Genomic DNA, 20,825 nt, shown 5'->3' on the forward strand with positions numbered 1-20,825 from the left:
AGGTGAAGCCAATCTGTGACATGCAAGCAGATAGACTTTTATCACACGAAAGTGCATTTGAGAATCTGAGACTTTCATTTCCATTTGTGAATGTAGGATCTTTGAGCCAATCCTTTTTGCCTCAGTTGTTCTTGAATGACCAATGGCAGGAGCTGCTGGAGGATGAAGGGCTATGAAAAATTATACAAGTTGGGAAATAGCTAAACAAATTATGATATATATATGTAAGGAAATACTATTGTGCTATATATAAGAAAGGACAAAAAGCATGGTTTCAGAGAATACCGGGAAGACTTGTATGAACTGATACAGAGTGAAAAAAAATTGATACAATGACAACAACATTGGAAAGACAAATAGCTTTAAAAGGTGTCATGGGGAAAGTATTTCTCCATATGTGGTTTCCCTGACAATCTCCTCTAACTAATGTACAGAGACTTTTTCTGAAAACAAACTGATTAAGGAGGTGATGGCTTTGGCAGAAATGAAGAAGCCCAGAACCATACCCTACCATCCTCAGGGAGACCCACAACCCAGATGGTTCGGTTTTACCTTGTTGTACCTGATGGAAAACCTGGAGCCTGAGCAGGAGATTTAGTAGAGTCTGAATGTGACATTTCTATTGCATGCATATAGGGCTACCGGGAATGATGCCACAGGCTATTTACCCCATACCTCCTAATGTTTGAGTGAGAACCAAGCCTACCATGTCTACAGCCTGCACTTTGGAGTCTCAGAAGATGGAGAAAATGGAAAGGCACACAACCAGTACGTTTCCCTTCTGAGAGACTGGCTGAAAGAGGCCTATCATCTAGCTATGGCCTGAGCTTTGATAAGCTTGGATAGAAACACACCACAGCATGATGTTTGAGTTCATTGTCAAGATCTATGGCAAGGTGGCAGTCTTTTGCTAAGGCATGATGATGTGCATAGAATGCTTTCGAAGTCTCTCAGTGATTCTGGGAACATATAAGATATGAGACTGATGGAAAGCTTTTCCATTACCAAGTAGTTAAAAGACTGGGCAACTTGCCTGATGACAAAATAGTCCAGAAAATGTTAGGGTTACCACAAAGGCAAAGAAAGGCAACCATCTATTGTTTCTTTAGCAGTTAGTTGGACTCCATAATGAGCAGGAGGAAAAAAGCAGTGAACAGTAAGCCTAGGGAACTTTAAGAATGAGAACCTGATCATTAGCTTCCAAAAGACTGCCAGAGCTTGATAACTTTGACTCAGATAAAGAAGAATATGAATGTTGGTACCATCATAGAAGTCAACTAAGTTTTCCCAGGTCCAGGGTAATCTCTGTTCAGGGAGAGGCAGAGGGCTAACTCCAGATGTAGCACCTTCCTAGCCCAATACTTGATTTTAGAGCCCTCTAAGGAACAAAGTGTACCTAGAGACCCCGAGGATTGTGCTAGTCAACCTCAGGCATCCATAAACTCAGGATCAGGACCAAGGTCTAAGAGTTCTATGGATACTTACAGGCACTCTGGGACATCCCATTGATAACATCCCCAAGCCCAGGAATTTACCTTGAGTCTATAGCCCATATACTAGAATGTGTTCTAGGTGGCATTGCATTCAGTGTCTCATGTGATATTTTACTAGGTGGTGTGGGTGGTGGTGTATTGGGCTCTACTAAGAAATCGGTCTTTTGCTTAAATTAGCATATTGAGCCCAGCATCTCTGTACACAATCTATTTTTTGACCATTTCAAGTCCAATTACGTGTCAGTGGCATCTGCCTGCTATTACCTGTCAGGACATTGCTTACCTGGGATGACCTAAAACCACGTACCTCTTAGAACTTCACTGTTCCCTTGACTGTTAGCCTCTGAAACATTCTCTCTACATGCAACACATATTGAGACTCTGCAGCTGCAGATGGTGGCTTGAGCCTATGCAAGCTTTCTAATACAGTGACAGCAGGATTTTCAGATTTCAGACCACATACCAACTCAAAAGCTCCTCCCTCTAAACTGGTTCATTTGATTTTTAAAAATTTTTTTTTGGGGGGGCAGTTGGGGTTAAGTGACTTGCCCAGGGTCACACAGCTAGTAAGTGTCAAGTGTTTGGTCTGAGGCCAGATTTGAACTCAGGTCCTCCTGACTTCAGGGCTGGTGCTCTATCCACTGCGCCACCTAGCTGCCCCTTGATTTTTTTTTTTATAAATTACTTTAATGTCTTTTTTTATATCACCACTGTTGGTAGGGGAACCCTGCATCTACCAGAGAGCCATGCCATAAAGCAAATAATCATTTTTTTAAATAAAAAGGAAAAAAGAGGAGAAAAAAATCAGCATAACGGATGCATCAAAAAAGTCTGAACATATGTGTAATGTACAACACTTATGGGCCTTCCACCTCTACAAAGGTGTGGGGTGGAGATGTCTTCTCGTATCTCTTCTTTGGTTCCCTGCTTGCTCATTGTAACTTTGCAGCATTCACTTATGTTGTGGTTGTTCTACAGTACTTCTGTCATTTCATATATTGTTTTCTTGGCTCTGTTTACTTCACTGTGCATATAGAGCTTTCAATAATTCTTTGTATTCTTCACATTTGTTATTTCTTATAACACAGGATTATTCCATTAAATTCGTGTGCCACAATTTGTTTAGCCATTTCCCAATCAATGTGCATCTACTTTGTTTCCAATTTTTTTGCTATCACAAAAAGTGCTGCTATAAATATTTTGGTGTATACGAAGATTTTTGTCTTTAGCAGTGACCTTCTTGGGGTATAAGCCTAGTAGTGAAATCTCTGGATCAAAGGATAGAGATATGTTAGTCACTTTATTTGCATAATTCCAAATTGCTTTCCAAAATGGTTGCAATGATTCACATCTTCATCAATAATATACAAGTATGCCTATCCTTCCATAATTCCTGTGTGACTGACTATTCCCATATTTTATCACCTTTGCTGAATTATTAAGTGTGAGGTAAAAGCTCAGGGCTGCTTTGCTCTTGTTTACTGATTTGGAACATTCTTTCATATGATATTTAATAGTTTGCAGTTCTTCTTTTGAGACTGTTTACTCATATCCTTTGAGCACTTGTCTTTTGGGGAATGGTTTTTGGATAGATAGATAGATAGATAGATTGTTGTTGTTCATTTATTTCAGTCATGTCCAACTCTCCATGACCCCATTTGCAGTTTTCTTGGCAAGATACTGGAGTGGTTTGTCATTTCCTTCTTCAGCTCATTTTATAGATGAGGAAACTGAGGCAGACAGGGTGAAATGACCTGTCCAGGGCCACACAGCTAGTAAGTATCTGAGACCAGATTTGAACTCAAGTCTTCTGACTCCAGGCCTGGGACTCTATCTACTGTACCACCTAGCTGCCCCAGATAGATGTATACAAGTCTATTAATTGTTTATGCTACCCATATCAGATAAATTTGATAGAAAGATTTTTTTCCCATTAGACCACTTCTCTTCTCATCTTAGGTGTTTTGCCTGTACTATTCCATCATGCTCCTAGCAAGCTCTCCATCCAACTATAGCTCTACACACCTGTCTTACCCCCACACTGCTCCCTGCCCTTTCCAACCACATACTGCTGCCTAACACTCTGGGACAACTCCACCAGAGGCCAAAACCTTTGTAGACAATGATAACCTACCTGAACTCATTCCTCAATGATTAACATACTTCCACCTGGTCATACTCACCCCATTTCAGTAATTCTGAACCCTTTGTTGTCATTTTTCAAACCCCATTCTCCACCCTCCACTGACCATTCTCTTATTCCATCTCTTTCAACCAAATCCTCTGTAACTCCTACTCTGAAGCTACCCAACCCTTCCATTGTGCCCTCTGGAATGCTTGCACCATAAGTAATAAAACTAGATTTCATCTTAAACCTTTTCCTTTCTTATTCCCTCCATCTTAAGGCTTTCACTGAGACCTGACTCCCTCCTGATAACAGCTTCCCTGGTCACACTTTCTAGCACTGGTTTCATTTTCACTTATACCCCCCCTCAACTTACAGGTCCTGGGAGAGTTGGGTTACTTCTTGCTCTCCATTGCTATTTCCAGGCTCTCCCCCTACTACCATCACTCAGTGACTGCTCCTCCCTTGAGGTTCATTTAATCCATATTTATCATCCAATCAGGACAATGGTAGCTGTTATCAATAGACCTCTAGAATACTTTCCTTCTTTCCCCAATGAATTCAGTGCCTGGCTCACAATCTTGCTTTCATTCCTAACCCCTACTGTCATATTAGGGGACTTCAATATACAAATTGACACTCCCTCAAACACCCTAATCTCCCAATTTCTCCACAGCTACACACAAAGATGACTATAGCCTTGATCTTATCATCACCCTCAAATGTCTAGCTTCCCTATTCGTGAACTCCAAGATCTTCTTATCCAGTCATAATCTATTGTCATTCTGCTACTCTGTCTTACAACTCCACACCTTGTTCTTCATATTCCCTATCACCTCCAATCTCTCCATAGCTTAGGTCTTTCCCCAACTGTCACCACTGTAATGGCTATACTCTCCTCCCTTCTCCATTTTGACTCCTTAGTGAACCAGTTCAGCTCTACACTGTCCTCTTCTCTCCACTCCCTTGGCCCCCTGCCAAGGCTTAGTTTTTCATTACCCCCACCATTCCCTACCTTTGCTCCTATTCTTGTACTGCTGAATGAAGTTGGAGGAAATCATGAAAACCTGCTGACTGGGTCTACTACAAGTTCATGTTATATAATCTGAATTGGCCCCCACTGGAGTGAGACAATCTTTTACCTCTCCCTAATTAACTCACTACCCCAGTCTCCACCAAAAGCTTTTGCAAAACTTTTCCTCCACAAACTTTCCAAAGGTCCCCTTCAGCTGAGAAACTTGCTTTGTATGTTACTGAAAAAAATTTAGGCTATTCACCAAGAACTCCCTCTTTTCCCCTCCTTCTTATCTCACATCATTCAGATACCTCCTTCAACTATCTCCTCCTCCACCCCTGTCTTACATGAGGAAGTGGACTTCTTCTTGCCAAGGCAGACCCTTCTAAATGCACAAGTGGTCCCATTCCATCCTGATTACTCTCTTCATCCCTACTCTCTCCCTTATCTTTAATCTCTCTGTACCCTTGGATGCTTTCCTGCTTTCTTTTTCTTTCTTTCTTTTTTTTTTTTTTTTGGTGAGACAGTTGGGGTTAAGTGACTTGACCAGAGTCACACAGCTAGTGAGTGTTATGTGTCTGATGCTGGATTTGAATTCAGGTCCTCCTGACTCCAGGGCTGGTGCTCTATCCACTGCGCCATATAGCTGCCCCCAGCTTTCCTGCTTTCTACATATATGCCCATGTCTACCCCATCCTCAGAAAATCCTTACTTGATCCATTCATCTTCACTAGCTGTCACCCTATATCTCTCTTCCCTTTAGTGGCCAAACTCCTTTTTCTACAATTGAGGCCTCTACTTCCTTTCTTCTCACTCTCTTTTCAACTCTCTTCAGTCTGGCTTCCTACCTCATCATTCAACTGAAACTGATGGCCTTTTCTCAATCCTTATCCTTCATGACTTCTCAGCTGCGTTTGACACAGTCTATCACCCTCTTCTCCTTGATACTCTTTTCTCTGTAGATTTTGGTGATACTCCTCTCTACTACTTCTCCTCTTACCTATCTTGTCTCTCTCAATGTCCTCTGCTGGATATTTTTCAGGTCACTCCCCTTAATGGTTGGTGTCCCCTAAATCTGTCCTTGACTTTCTTCTCTTCTCTCTACATACTATTTCACTTGGTGATTTCATCAGCTCTCATGGTTTCCAGTGTCATCTCCAGATCTTGTCTAACCCTAACCTCTCTCCAGACCTCCAGTCTTGAATCTCCAACTGCCTTTTTGGCAACTTGAATTGCATATCCTATAAACATTTTAAATTTAACATGTCCAAAACTGAACTTATTATCTTTCCCCCCAGAAAAAAAAAAAACCCTTTCCTTCTTCCTAACTTCCTTATTATTGTTGAGGGCATTACCATCCTCCTAGTCACCCAGACTCACAACATAGGTGTCATTCCCAGCTCCTTGCTCTTTCTTATTCCCATATCCAATCAATTGTGAAATCCAGTCATTTCTACTTTTGTAGCATCCCTTGTATATGCCCTCTCCTCTCCTCTGACACTGGTACAAACCTGATTCAGGCCTGTATTATCTCATACCTAGATTTTTTTTTTTTGCTTAGGCAATCGGGGTTAAGTGACTTGCCCAAGGTCACACAGCTAGTGTCAAGTGTCGGAGGCTGGATTTGAACTCAGATCCTCCTGAATCCAGGGCCAGTGCTCTATCCGCTGTGCCACCTAGCTGCCCCTCTTTGCAGTCTTCTTGCACCTTATTCCCCTCCATGTAGTCTGTGACCCAATGACACTGCCTTCCTTGCTGTTCTTTATACCAGACTCCATCTCAACTTCAAGCATTTTCATTGGCTGTCCCCAAGCCTGGAATCCTCTCCCTCCTCACCTCTGCTTCCTAGCTTCTTCAGCTTCCTTCAAGTCCCAGGTAAAAGCTCATCTTCTACAGAAAGCCTTTTTCCAGTCCTCCTTAATCTTAATGCCTTCCCCTTTGAGGCAACTCCCAATTTTACCTAGACATTGCTTGTTTGTACATTGTTGTTTGCATATTCTCTCCCATTTGACCGTGAGCTCCTTCAGAACAAGGACTATTTTTTTTTTTGGCCTTTCTTTGTATCCCCAGCACTTAGCACAGTGTGTCTGGAACATTGTAAGAGCTTAATAAATGGTAGATGACCAGTGTGTGCAGACACTTTTCAGTTTCATGTAATGAAAATTATCTGTTTTATCTTTTGTATTTTCTTTTATCCTTTGTTTAGTTAATAATATATCTCCGACCCGAAGTTGTGAAAAATATGTGACCTGATTTTCTTCTCATTTTTATTAGTATGACCTTAATAATATGGTCAAATATCCATTTAGAATGTATTGTGAAATATGGTAAAATGTTTTGGTTTAAGCCCTATTTCTGCCATAGTGCTTTTCCATTTTCCCAGAAGTTGGTGTTTTTTTAATCAAATAGATTTATGTTTTCTGGTTTATCATACCCTGGGTTATTAAATCCCATTGTTTCTTAGGAGGCTGCAGAGTGATGCAGCAGATAGAACGATGAGCTTAGAGACAGGAACACCTGGGTTCAAATTCAGCCTCAGACATTTACTACCTGTGTTACCCTGGGAAAGTCACTTAACCTTGGTCTGCCTCATTCTCTTCAACTGTCAAATGGTGGTCAGAATAGAAGCTACCTCCCAAGGTTATTGTGAGGATCAAATGAGATAATATTTGCAAAGTTCTTCACACAGTGCCTGGCTTAATAAATGTTTGTTCTCTTCCCCACTTCTGATTGTCTCTTGTCCATTCTGATCCATTGATCTATCTTTCTATTTTTTTAACCATTACCAAGTAGTTTTGATGAGTGCTGCCTTACAATATAGTTTGAGGTCTAGAAGTGCTACTCCAACTTCATCCCTATCTCTTTTCATTATTTCCCTTGATATTTGAGATCTTTTATTTTCTAAATGAATTTTGTTATTCTTTGATACAGTTTTCTGAAGTATTCCTTTGATAATTTGAGAGGTATAGCAATAAAAATGTAAATTAGCTTTGGGACTATTGTCATTTTTATTGTATTGGCAAAGCCCAGACATGAGCATTGAATATTACTCCAGCTATTTATGTTGTTTTTAATTTCTTTAAGGAATCTTTTGTGACTAAATCTACACAAGTATTTTCTGTGCTTTGATAGATTGATCCCTAGGTGTTTTATTCATTTTGTAGTTACTTGGAATGGGATTTCCCTATCTACTATTCCCTCTTGGATTTCGTTATTGTTATATAGAAATATTATTATTATTGAGGGTTTACTTTGTAGCCTGCAACTTTGCTGAAGCTATTTATTGTCTCAATTGGTATCTTTTCTGATTCCCTAGGATTTTCTAACTAAACCATCATATCATCAGCAAATAGAGACAATTTTATCTCCTCTTTTACTTGTCTTTATACTTTTAATATCTTTCTCTTGTCTTATTGCAATTGCTAGCATTTCCAGAACTATATCAAATGATAGTGGGAAGACTGGGCATGCTTGCTTAACTCCTGTATTTATTGGGGAAGGTTCTAGTGCAGGGGTGGGGAGCCTGTGGACTCGAGACCACATGTGGCCCTCTAGGTCCTCAAGTGCAGCCCTTTGACTGAATCCAAACTTCACAGAACAAATCCTCTTAATAAAAGGATTTGTTCTGTAAAACTTGGACTCAGTCAAAAGGCTGCACCCAAAGACCTAGAAGGCCACAGGTGGCCTCGAGGCCCGCAGGTTCCTCACTCCTTTCATCCCTATTGCATATGATACTTGCTTCAGGTTTTAAATAGATGCCTTTGATAATATTAAAATCAAGTCTCCCTATGCCTATACTTAGTAGGATTATTAGCATAAATGAATGTAGTACTTCATGTGGTTTTTGGATCTTTTTGTTAGTCTGATTAATTATGTTAATTGTTCTTCTAATATTGAACCATCCTTGTATCCCTGATATTAATCCACCTTGGTCATGATGAATGATTTCTTGGAGGAATCACTGCAGTCTGTTTGACAGGATTTTGCTTTTAAAATTTTAATCACTATTCACTAATGATACTGTTCTATAATTCTCCTTCAGTGCTTTATACTTCCCTGATTTAAGTATTAGAATTGTATTTGTCTCACAAAAAGAATCTGATTGATTCTTTCTTCTCAATTTTTGAGAATAATTTGTATGATGTTGACTGTTCTTTAAAAGTTTGACAGATTTTTCCTATGAACTCATCAGGATAAGGAGGTTTTATTGTGTCTTTTGGTAATTGCCTTACAGCTAGATGTAATGCTTGTTCTGAGATTGGATTATTTAAAATCTCCATTTGGTCTTCTATCACTTTAGGTATTTTATGGTTTGGGAAGTATTCTTCTTTTTTGTGTTCTCAGATTTGTTAACATATAACTATACATAGTAAGTTCTGATAATTCTTTTTATGTCTTCTGATCTTGTGATTTCATCTTGTTTGCTATTTTTTTTTAATTTTTTGCCCTCTTCTTTATAATCAGTTTAGCTAAAATTTCATTAGTTTTTTCAAAGAACCAGCTTTTAACTTTATTTATTATTTCTATAGGGTTTTTTGTTCCCAGTTTATCTATCTCCTCTAATTTTTAACATCATTTTTATGCTTATTTTAGGTTTATTTGTTGGCTTTCTAATTTCTAAATGCATATTCGGTTCATTAATGCTCTCCTTTTCTATTTTATTAATATGTTTGTAGGAATATTATTTCCCCACCCCCAGAACTGCTTTAGCTGCATCCTAGAAATTTTTGTATGTTGTTTCAAATTATGATTTTCCTTCATGTAATTATTCATTGTTTCTATGATTTGTTCTTTGACTCCATCATTATTTGGGATTTCATTGTTAAGTCTCCATGTGAGTCTGTATCTTTTGTTTGTGTTCCCTGGACTGACTATTATTTTTTTTTTATGGTCTGTAGTGGAAGTATTTACTATTTCTCTGCCCCATTGTATTATTGTCTGCTTCTTCTTGTAATTCAGTGAATTTTTTCCTTTATGAATTAGATGCTAAGGCATTTGGAGCATATAAGTTTGATACTGATATAGTTCCTTTCAGCATGATGTAGTTTCTTTACATATCTCTTTTTATTATGAATGTTTGTTTTTACTTTGTCTGATAGCATGATTGCAACTCTTGCTTTTTTGAATTCACCTGATGCATAGTGAATTTTCTTACAGCCCCTTATATGTATTCTACGTATGTCTTTGGTTTTTAAATGTATTTCTTGTAAGCAATAGATGGTGAAATTCTGTTTTCTTTTCCAATTTGTTAACTGCTATTCATTTTATTAGATTGCTTAACCTATTCACATTTAAGTTTATAAGAATTGGGGTTATATTTTCCTCCATTTTTCTCTATTTTTTTTCAAATTAGAATTATTTCCATCTTCCTCTGCAAACACAGTACTTCATGTCTTCAGTTATTTGTATCTTTATCAACTGTTAAGGCAGCCCTATTCCTATCAGTTCTCTTCCTCTCGTTCTCGAACCTTCCCTCCTCTTTTTGGAGGCATTTTGCTTATTAGTTCCTTTTTATTTCTTCCTTTTATCTAATTATTTAATTCTTCCCCTCTTTTTTCCCTCTCAAGTAGTCAAGTAAAACCTCCCTTTCTCTCATCCCTTTCAACTCCTCTTTTTTCATTAGTTTTCAAATTTTTATTTTCTGCACCTTTTTCTAAAAATGTTTTCTTTCTCTTGTTCTCTTCATTATTAATCTACCTTTCTGTCTGTTCTAAGTGTGTTTATTCTTTGATACATTGCCCTTATACTTATTTAGTATTTTGTGGAATTAATGTTTCTAAAGTATCCATTCTAAAGTATATAAAGTATCTATTCTATTTCTCTTCTCCCTCACTCCTCCTAAGTTTATTTTTCATCTTCACCACAATTTCTTGTCTCTTCATCTCTCTCTCTATTTTCTTTGCTATGTGCTCTTGCTCTAATCTCACTTTTTCCCTTCAGGATTGACCCTATAGTTGATCAATTCAACTCCAGACTGTCCTCCACTCTTGATTCTCTTGCCCTCTTGTCCTATCAATGTTCAAATGCAGCCAATACTCAAATCTGGATCAACTCCACCATCCCCCTTCACACCCCATTTTCCTGAGCTGATGAGTGGTGCCAAGGAAAGGCGGGCCAACCCAGTCTATGATTTGTGTTTATATTGTCCAATCTCAACTTAGTCCTCATTGTTGCATGGCAGTCTTTTTTATCCTTCCTGGATTGACTCTGTTCCCCCCTCTACAAGAGCAACTCCAAACCATTTTTTCAAGCCCTTAAAACCTCTTCCATCTCCTTTTCTTCAGCAGATTTCCTTGCCTTTCACTTTACTTAGAAAAAAGATTGCTAGTAGCATTTTATTTTCCTCAACTTCCAAACTCCAAGACAAAAACCCCCTTTATCTCTTTTCTGATTGATATTTTCCATTCTTTTACATTGTTATCACTTCCCAATGACTCCACTCCCCAGTAGTACCCTCCATCCACCCCAAAGAAAGAAAGAACCTTGAGCAAAACAAACCACCGTATTGACCATGTCTTACAACATATGCCCACCTCTATTCTGAGAGAAGAGGGACTCATTTCACTATCAGTTGTCCAAATTCAGGACTAGTCATCATATGTATTGCTTTCCTGGTTCTGCTCACTTTGCATCATTTTATACAAGACTTCCTCAGTTTCTCTGAATTCATCATCTATTATAGCATAATAATATTCCATTTCATTCACTTGTTTAGCCATTCCCTGATTGATCATTACATTGATCCCCACATTGTTTCCATGTTCTTTTTATTATCAAAAAGTACTACTATGAATATTTTTGCATATATGGATCCTTGCCCTCATTGAAATATACATCCAGGTGGAACATTGCCAGGTTAGTTTAGGACTTAGACAGCTTAATAACTTCCCAGTTTCATTATTGTTTTCTAGAATAGTTACACCATTTCATAGTTTTACCAACAGTGCATTAGTGTACCTGTCTTCCCACAGAGCCTCCAACATTTAACATTTTCATCTTTTGTCATCTTTACCAATCTAATGAGACTTATTTTAATTTGCATTTCTTTTATTACTAGTCATTTAGTAAATGTTCTATCTGTCATCTCTATCCCATGATCCTCACTCTCTTTCTCAGCCACATCTTGTCATTAACATCTCTACAACACCTCTTGTATTCATCTCTCTCTCTCTATTCATATCATCTCATCTCTTCTTGCTTTGTCTATTTCAATAGCCTCTGAATTGGTTTCCCTGTTCAAGTCTCTTCTCTCTCCAATCTATTCTTCACTAAGCTGCCAAAGGGCTATTACTAAAGCCCAGGTCTGAACATGTCAATCTTCTGTTCACTAAACTCCATTGGCTTCATAATATGTCTAGGTGACAATGCAAACTCCTTTGTTTGGCATTGAAAGCCTTTCATAACCTGGTAACAATCAACCTTTATAGATTATTATGTATTATTTGCTTTTACATCTCATATAGTCCAGTTAAATTTGCCTCCATGCTGTTCTTTACACACCACAGCATTTCAAATCTGCATGCCTTTCCGTAGTCAGACTCTCATAAATGAATTCCATCTTCAGCTCTGCATCTTAAAATCACTAATTTTCCTTTAAAATTCAGCTGAAATGCTACCTCCTACATGAGGCCATTTTTGATTGCCCCAGTTGTTATAGCCTCTCACTGGCATTACCTTGCATTTTGTTTATATTGTGTACTTATATATGTACCTGTTATCTCTACCGATAGGATATAAGTTCGTTGAGAGTAGGGGCTCTTTCCCCAGCCCCTAGCACAGTGCTTGGCACACAGTAGGTGTTTAATAAATGCTTGTTGACCAGTTTAGTGCCATTGAGGAACTTAGTGTAAACTTTCAGTGACATCTAGTGATGGTAAGGGATATTGCAGCTTATAGATATTTATTACTGCCTAGGAGAGGCGTGGAAGGATAGCTCACACAGAGAAAGCACTCACTTTTGACCCTTTCTGTCAACCATCTTATGTCCAATTCCTAATATTACACTTCAACGCATTCTAAACTCTGCTTCTATTTTATTTTAATCCATATGATATCTCACTCCTGGTTAAGGGAAGTAAAACAGAGCCAAAGATAATAATGGATTTATGAAAGGAAGGAAGCATTTAATCACTTCATTGTAAATAAGAATTTGGACTAGCTAGGTGGTGCTGCAGTAGATAGAGTGCCAGGCCTGGAGTCAGGAAGATTCATCTTCCTAAGTTCAAATCTGGCCTCAGACACTGACTAGCTGTGTGATCCTGGGCAAGTCACTTAACCCTGTTTGCCTCAGTTTCATCATCTATCAAATGAGCTAGAGAAGGAAATGGCAAACCACTCTGCCAACCGTCTCTTCCAAGAAAACCCCAAATGGGATCACAAAGCATCAGACACAACTGAAAAGCAATTGAACAACAAAAATAGGAATTCAGATTAAATCATGACCATTAAAATTACCTGTTACATCAGATCATTTGATATAGGATAAGACTTCATAGCAGTGGACACTGTTTTTACCCTATAATGAATATGGTCCCTGGATAGAGTATTAATATTGTCCACAAGAGTAAAAGTCGAAAGAAAGAAATACCAAAAAATGACTGATCATTTAATAATGTTTCTTAGCTTTCAAGGATATTTATGAAATAAATGTCAAAAGTTTGATTAAGACCTTAATTGTATTAAATCAAGCATAAAAGTAAATTCTTGAATAGCTACCCAAGGCTAGTAAAAAAAACAATTAAGTCTGATGTATATAAAATCAAATAATAAGGGGGGAGGGTATGGCTACAGCCATAGTAGTTACTATACTCTGTAGTAGGACTGGGCTTTCAATCTGGCTCCTCTGCTCCTGCCCCTGCACCATGTTCTCCATCCCTCTCCACCTGTGGCATTACATTCTGAACAAACCTATCTCTCTTTTCAGGCACTGCTAAGCTTCTCAAATGTACAGTGTATATCTGTGGCCTCAGTCCCCTTTCTACTCGATCATTTTTTTAATCTGAGAAAATCCTATATTCTTAAGGGTAGAAGAAGACTTACTCTTCTCATCTTTGACGAAGGATGAAGCCAGTAATAAAAAGGAAGCGCTGAGTTCTTACACTCTCTCTTTCTCTCTCTTCCTGGGAATTCTGGAAATTCAGGAATTTTGGTCATGGACGGCTTGGGTAGAAAGATCAGGGAGATCTAGATGTCTGAAATGAGATCCATGAAGAATATCTTCAGAACTAGGGACTTGTTATCAACTCTTAGTAGCAGCAGAGAAGTGTTGCCTTATGGGATTCCAATGAGGAGTGGGGCATTTGGATTAAAGTTTATTATTCCTCCTTCTTTCTTAGCACACTGAGTATTTTCCTTCTCTTTTTCTTCTATCTAAAACTATAACAGCGAATATGCTTCCACTGGAAGTGAATATTCCCATTTGAATGCTTGAACAACTAGGCGTGCCACTTGCTACAAAATGTCATCTTCAGTCTTCATATTCTTCTCCCATTCCACTGAGCACCTTCCTGGACTCTAGAATATGGCTGAAAACTTCTCCCTAGGGACCCATTGAGGGGATCTAAGAATCTAAAGAGTTCCTGAAATGTCTTCTCTGGATGATGCCAGACCACTTGTTGGAAATATTTTAGTGAAGATTCCCTTTCAAGTACGGGTTGGACTTGATGGTCCCTAAGGTGCCTTCCAAAACTGATATTCTGTGATTCTGGCTTCTTCTTCCATGTAATGAAAACTAACACAGTTCAGCTCCAGGATGAAGACTGCTAGGATGCTCATGACCATGACCTTTTCTTAGGGGGCTTTCCAGGAACAGGGTACATAACGGGTTTTTCCAGCTCACTGTGCTCTACCACACAAGTGTAACTTGCCCCTGATTCCCCTGGGGGGAGCTCCAGGGTGACCCTGAGGTAGAAGGTATCATCAGCATTGGGCAGGGTGCCACTGGGGCTCTCTTTCCCCCATGTAGCCTGTTCAGTGGTCCTCTTCCAGATTAACAAAATGGATCTAGGTTAAAGCCTGTGGCCAAGCAGGAGAAGGTGATGGTATCATTGGGGGAATCATGGTGGGACACAAACTCTTCAGGTGGCAAATTATCCTTCATGCTTGAATTCCGAAGGATGTTCTGAACTACACCAACACAATGTTTCTTTTTTGTTTGTTTGTTTGTTTTTTAGGCAATTGGGGTTAAGTGACTTGCCCAGGGTCACACAGCTAGTAAGTGTCAAGTGTTTGGTTTGAGGCCAGATTTGAACTCAGGTCCTCCTGACTTCAGGGCCAGTGCTCTATCCACTGCACCACCTAGCTGCCCCCACAATGTTTCTTAGTGTAGTGTTTTCTCAAATTGGTCCAGAAGGGCCTTTCTTGCTATTCAACTGGATGTCATCATCTAATTCACAGCCTACAAAGAACTGCAGCATGTGATTCCTCTCAGTGTCATTAATTGTCAAGGACTAGGTCAACCTTCGGGCATCCCCCTCATGGCTCTGTATCAAACGACACATCTCCTCAATGAAGTTGGTCCCCAGGGCATCAGAGATCCAGTTTGCCTTGACTGTAGCCTGCTCATTCATTTTGCAATAAGAAAGCCACTGAATGTCATCAATAACGGCAACACCAGTGAGGTCCAAGAGAGAGTAGCATGTACACACTGTAGTGTATGTAAGTTCATTCCTGTGGTAGATGTTGAGGTCTAGAGTTTGGGTGCTGGGACCCCAAAATCATGACACGCGGGTCCTGCCGGAATGAATTCAACCCACGCCTTCTTCCAGCCAGAGACAATGTTTATTAAAGATCCGCCATATTGGCCAGACTCTTAAGGAATCTGAACATTTGTGAGCTATTGACTAAGTTCATAAGGAATCTGAGCCTACCCAGTCATTTCTTCAAGACACTCAATGGGTCTTAACATGACCATAGTTATAGCTGTGCAGCTGGAAGGGACCTCAAAGGCCATGGAGCTCAACCTCCTTATTTATTTATTTATCAGTTTATGGAATAAAAAAGCATTTCTATAACATAGTATAATAAAAAAAAAGGTGATTGCACATGAAACTGAATCTACTATGTATAACTTGCTTTTCCTATTAAACATACAACAAAGTTATCATGTAAATTTTTTTTTCCCTTTTTTTCTTCCCTCCCCTTCCTCCCACCCTAGAGATGGCCACCATTAGACATGAATAGGTATATATATACACACACACATACACATATCTATATATAATATGTAAAAGTATTCTATACATACTTTCTATTTATCACTTCTTTCTCTGGATGCAGATAGTGTCTTTCCTCATATGTCCTTTATAGTTAATTTGGGTATTTATAATAGTCAAAACAACTTATTTGCTCAAAGTCGTTCTTAAAACAATATTCTGTTACTGTGTACAATGTTCTCATGGTTCTGCTTATTTCACTTTTCATTATTTCATGCAAGTCTTTCCATGTTTTTCTAAGATCACTGAGCTCATCATTTCTTATAGCACAGTAGTATTCCATCACAATCATATACCACAACTTGTTTGGCCATTCCCCAATTGATGGGCATCCCTGCAATTTCAAGTTCTTTGCCACCATAAAGAGAGCTGCTAATAGACATTTTAGAACATGTAAGTTCTTTTCCTTTTTCCCTAATCTTCTTTGGAAACAGACCTAGTAGTGGTATTACTGGGTTAAAAGGATATATAGGCAGTTTAATAACTCTTTGGGCATAATTTGATTGCTTTCCAAAATGGTTGGATCAGTTCACAATTCTACCAACAATGAATTAATGTCCCAGTTTTTCCACATCACCTCAAACATTTATTGTTTTCTCCTTCAGTCATTTTAGCCAATCTGGTAGGTGTTAAATGATATCTCAAGGTTGTTTTAATTTACATTTCTCTAATCAATAATGATTTAAAGCATTTTTTCACATGACTATAAATTGTTTTGATTTCTTCACTGAAAAACTGCCTGTTTATATCCTTTGACCATTTATCAGTTTGGGGAATGACTCATATTGTTATAGATTTGACAAAGTTCTTCATATATTTTAGATATGAGACTTTTGTCTGAGATACTATCTATAAAATTTTTTTCCCAATTTTCTACCTTCCTTCTGATCTTGGCTACATTATTTTACAAAGGAGGAAACTGAGGCCCAGGAAGGAGAAGTGACTTGCCCAAGGTCCAACATATGAGCCCAGATTTAAAGCTGAAAGGACCCTCAGAGGCCATCAAGTCTAACCCTTCCATTTTACAGAGGAGGAAACTTAGTCCCAAGAGGTAAAGTGAGTTTTCTGGGATCACCCAACTAGTATATGTGGCAGGATTTGAACCCAGGTCTTTCTGACTCTAAGTTTGGTGTTGTATCCAATGGATCTTTCTGCCTCCTAAACTTTCCTGTCACTAGGTGACTCTCATCTCTCTAGATGTTCTAATACTAGAACCATAAGGGATCAGTTTCTTTTTTCAATTTCAAAAGGAAAATAATTTGCCCAAGATGTAAAGTTTCATGTAGAAAGCATTCAGTGGATACCTATTGGCCTGAATTGAATTCTTTGGTTTCCTGTCTATATGGTAGAGGAATCAAAAGGTTCCTTGCTCCCCATTGCCACTTCCCAGTTCTTTCCCAGACCTCCACCTCCATCCTTCTCTTTTCCCTAACTTGACCCCATGGTGAACCAGCTCAACTCTACACTATTCTCTACTGTTCAATCCCTTGCACTCTTGTACAATTGCCACTCATGTCTTGCCAAAATCCAGCCTAGAATTATTCTCACCATCCACCTCTTTTGCTTCTATTCATGTGCTGCTGAAAGAAAACAGAGGACATCATGAAACTGTGTCAACTATATTCATGGCAAAATTCTATTATCTAATCTCCAAATTTGCTCTCCAGAATGGTTGGATCATTTCACAATTCCACCAACAATGAATTAATGTTCCAGTTTTTCCATCTCCTTACCAACATTTTTCACTTTCCCCTTCAATCATTTTAACCAATCTAGTAGGCCATCGCTGAATCAAGGTAATCATTCTCCCCCTTCCTAACTAATTCATTATTCCACTTTTCAGAGCAGCTATTCCAAACCTTCTTGTCTTTCCTCAAGCCTCCCATGACACCCCCTCCTCAACATTTCAGCTGTATCTCAGATCACTTCAATGTCTTCTTCCTTTATCTTCTGCTTTACCCCATTTCATGGGAAGAGACAGCCCTTCTCCTCAAGAAGATAAACTCCTCTGTGCACATCCTTGATCCCATCCCATTTTCTTCATCTGATTTCACCCCCAATCATTCCCACTGTTTATCACCTTCAATAGCTCCCCATTTACTGGATCCTTCCTCTGAACACATCCATGTCTTCCCCATCTTAAAATCTCTCACTTGATCCAGCTATCTGAACTAGCTATTATCCTATACCTCTCCTCCTCATGATGGCTAAAGTTTTTTAAAAGGCTTCTCTAGTTCATCCTCTCATTGAGTTCTAAACTATCTGGCCTCATCATTCAACTGAAACTGTCCTCTCAAAAGTTATCAGTAGTCTCTCAACCAAATTTTAGTTCTGCACACTATCTATCCGCTGCACCACCTAGCTGCCACAGTTTCTGGAAAACCCAAGATTTCAGGCAAAATCCTAGTGCTGTGCAAGCCCTGGTCTGACCTTGCTACTCTCCTGCTCAAGGAATACCAATGACTCCCTATTACCTCTAGCAGGTTTCCCACCCCTCTTTGTTCTGTGAAGTTTGGATTCAAGCAAAGAGCCACACTTGAGGACCTTAAGGGCCACAGGTGGCCTTGAGGCCTCAGGTTCCCCACCCCTGAGTCCTCTAGGATCAACCATAAACTACTTTATTTGGCATTTAAAGTCCTTTACAATGTGGTCCCCTTCTACTTCCCAATCTTCTTCTTAAGAACAAATTTATATCATTATCTTTTTTTTTTTTAACATCCACTACATTTCCCAGTGTACATTTCCTCCCAGAAAGGCATGCGTCATTATAAAGGAAAAATTAGGTGGGAAAAATCCAACAAAATTAATGAACACTTAAAAATCTGACTTTATATGAATTGTGTCACACCCATCATCCCCCACCTCGGCAAAAAAAAGTGGGTGGGTGAAAGAGCCTTCTCATACCTTTTCTTTGAGGCCAAGCCTGGTTTATTTCATACATTTTGGCTTCTGTTGTTATAGTCATTGTATACATTGTTTTCCTGGTTCTGCTTACTTCATTCTGTATCAGTGCTTATAATTCTTTCACTTTTGTAAAATTTTGAGTTCCAAATTTTTCTCCCTCCTTCCCCTCCCCCCTCCCCAAGATAGCAAGCAATCTAATATATGTACAATCATGTTAAACATATTTTCCTCATTAATCATGAAAACTTTCCCCTATTCTTTGTTTTAAGGCAATTGGGGTTAAATGACTTGCCCAGGGTCACAAAGCTAGTAAGTGTCTGAAGCTAGATTTTAACTCAGGTCCTCCTGATTCCAGGGCCAGTACTCTATCCACTGTGCCACCTAGTTGCCCTAATTTTTCTAGTGCTTCCTAGATTCTCCTCCATCTTTTTTAAGGAAAAATAATTTTAATTCTGGTGGGTCTGAGTTTTGGGGGAGAATGGAGGAGGGGAATTAGGGAGATGATTTTTTGGTGGGTTTTTTTCTTGGAGGGGAGGAAAAGGAAGGAAAATAATGTAAACAAATTGCCAACCCTTTGCTGAGTGGGAAATAGGAGCAGTCAAAGTTGGCTCATTCTTTTTAAACACAAAGAACCAACCAAGTAGGGGAGAAATGCATGCTTAACAAAAGCTAAGAGAAAATTATAACAAGAATCTTGAACTACCATCTCAAAGTGGAGGAGGGGAAGTGGAAATATTCATCATAATATTTTCCATGTCAGAGTAATCCAATTCCATTCATTTACCACCATTTGTCTAGCAAGTCCTCAGTCAATGGGATTCCACTTTATTTCCGGTTCTTTGCTACTACAAAGAGGGCTGCTATAACTATTTTAGTGTATAAAGGATCTTTCTTTTTGTCATTGAGCCCCTTGGGGTATGTACAGGGTGTGCTGTGAGTATTTACAACTTGGAAATCAACAAGCACTATAAATCAAGGCTTGATTTATTGTTTTCTTAATTGTTTAAATTTAAGAAAGTGATGGAGAAAATGCTTATGACGCAGATTAAATGGAAAAGTGTATTACGGGTTCATTTTTTTCCCCCTGGAGAGCTGGTTGTTTAACAATCAACTGGTAGTACAGTGGATAGAGTACTAGGCCTGGAGTCAGGAAGACCTGAGTTTGAATCCTACCTCAGACACTAGCTAATTGGGTAGCTGGGGAGAAGTCATTTAACCTGTCTGTCTCAGTTTCCTCATCTCAAAAATGGGGATAATAACAGCACGTACCTCCCAGGGTTGTTCTGAGGATCAAATGAGAATATAATTATAAAGTGCTTAGCACAGTGCCTGGCACATAGTAGGTGCTATGGCTTAACCTCAATGCAGCACTTGGCCTTTCCCTGACCTTCCAATCCTTTTAGCTACAGGTGAGCTCCCCCTCCTTCCCCACCTTCCTTTTCCTCCTCCCTCTCAGCTAAAAGCTCCATCAGTAGCAACCCCAACAAGCAGCCAGCTGCCATCCTTTACTGGAAGAACTCCACCTCTGCCTGTCCCCCACCACGTGTATCCCATTCCAGGTTTTTAAAATTCCAACTATGTTCCTTCTTGCATGGAGCTGTAACTTGACTGTACAGCTTCTACCCATTTTCCTTATTCTGCCCACTGGCGCTCAGCCAAAGTCCAATACCTCTTCCCTATGACTGCCAGCATGTTCCTCCAAGTCTTCTCTTCTCTAGGCTCCGTGTCCCTAATCCCTTCAGTCATCCCTTGTACAGCCCAGTCTTCAGCTCCCTTCCCATCTTGGTCACCTTCCTCTGGGAAGCTCTGGTTGGAGGGCAGAGCCATGAGCTCCAAAATCTCCATCTAAGATTGGACAGTCTGCTCCTCCTTGCCACCAGCTGCTCTACTTTGGGATGTCTTCAGACCTCTCCATCGTGCCCTCAGGGGAGTCATTTCTCCTTCTCCACCCCCTCCCCTTCAGCTTTCTTGTGTGTTTTGTCTTCTCCCATTAGATTGTGAGCTCCTTGAAGGTAGGGGCTGTCTTTCTTTTTATTTGTATTTCTACCCTCAGTGCTTAGCACAGTGCCTGGCCC

At 39.3% G+C, this 20,825-nt stretch overlaps 1 protein-coding gene and 1 pseudogene across 1 annotated transcript in view; one reads left to right on the forward strand and one right to left on the reverse strand.

Moving 5' to 3' along the window:
* RNF128 (ring finger protein 128) overlaps positions 1 to 20,825 on the forward strand; it is a 191,340-nt gene that overhangs the window by 12,291 nt on the left and 158,224 nt on the right. The gene's annotated exons all lie outside the window — the stretch shown is intronic.
* LOC110194760 (hereditary hemochromatosis protein homolog) lies at positions 14,303 to 20,595 on the reverse strand (annotated as a pseudogene).

Source organism: Phascolarctos cinereus, unplaced genomic scaffold, assembly GCF_003287225.1.
Source record: "Phascolarctos cinereus isolate Bilbo 61053 unplaced genomic scaffold, phaCin_HiC Scaffold_8;HRSCAF=390, whole genome shotgun sequence".
Lineage (NCBI taxonomy): Eukaryota > Metazoa > Chordata > Mammalia > Diprotodontia > Phascolarctidae > Phascolarctos > Phascolarctos cinereus.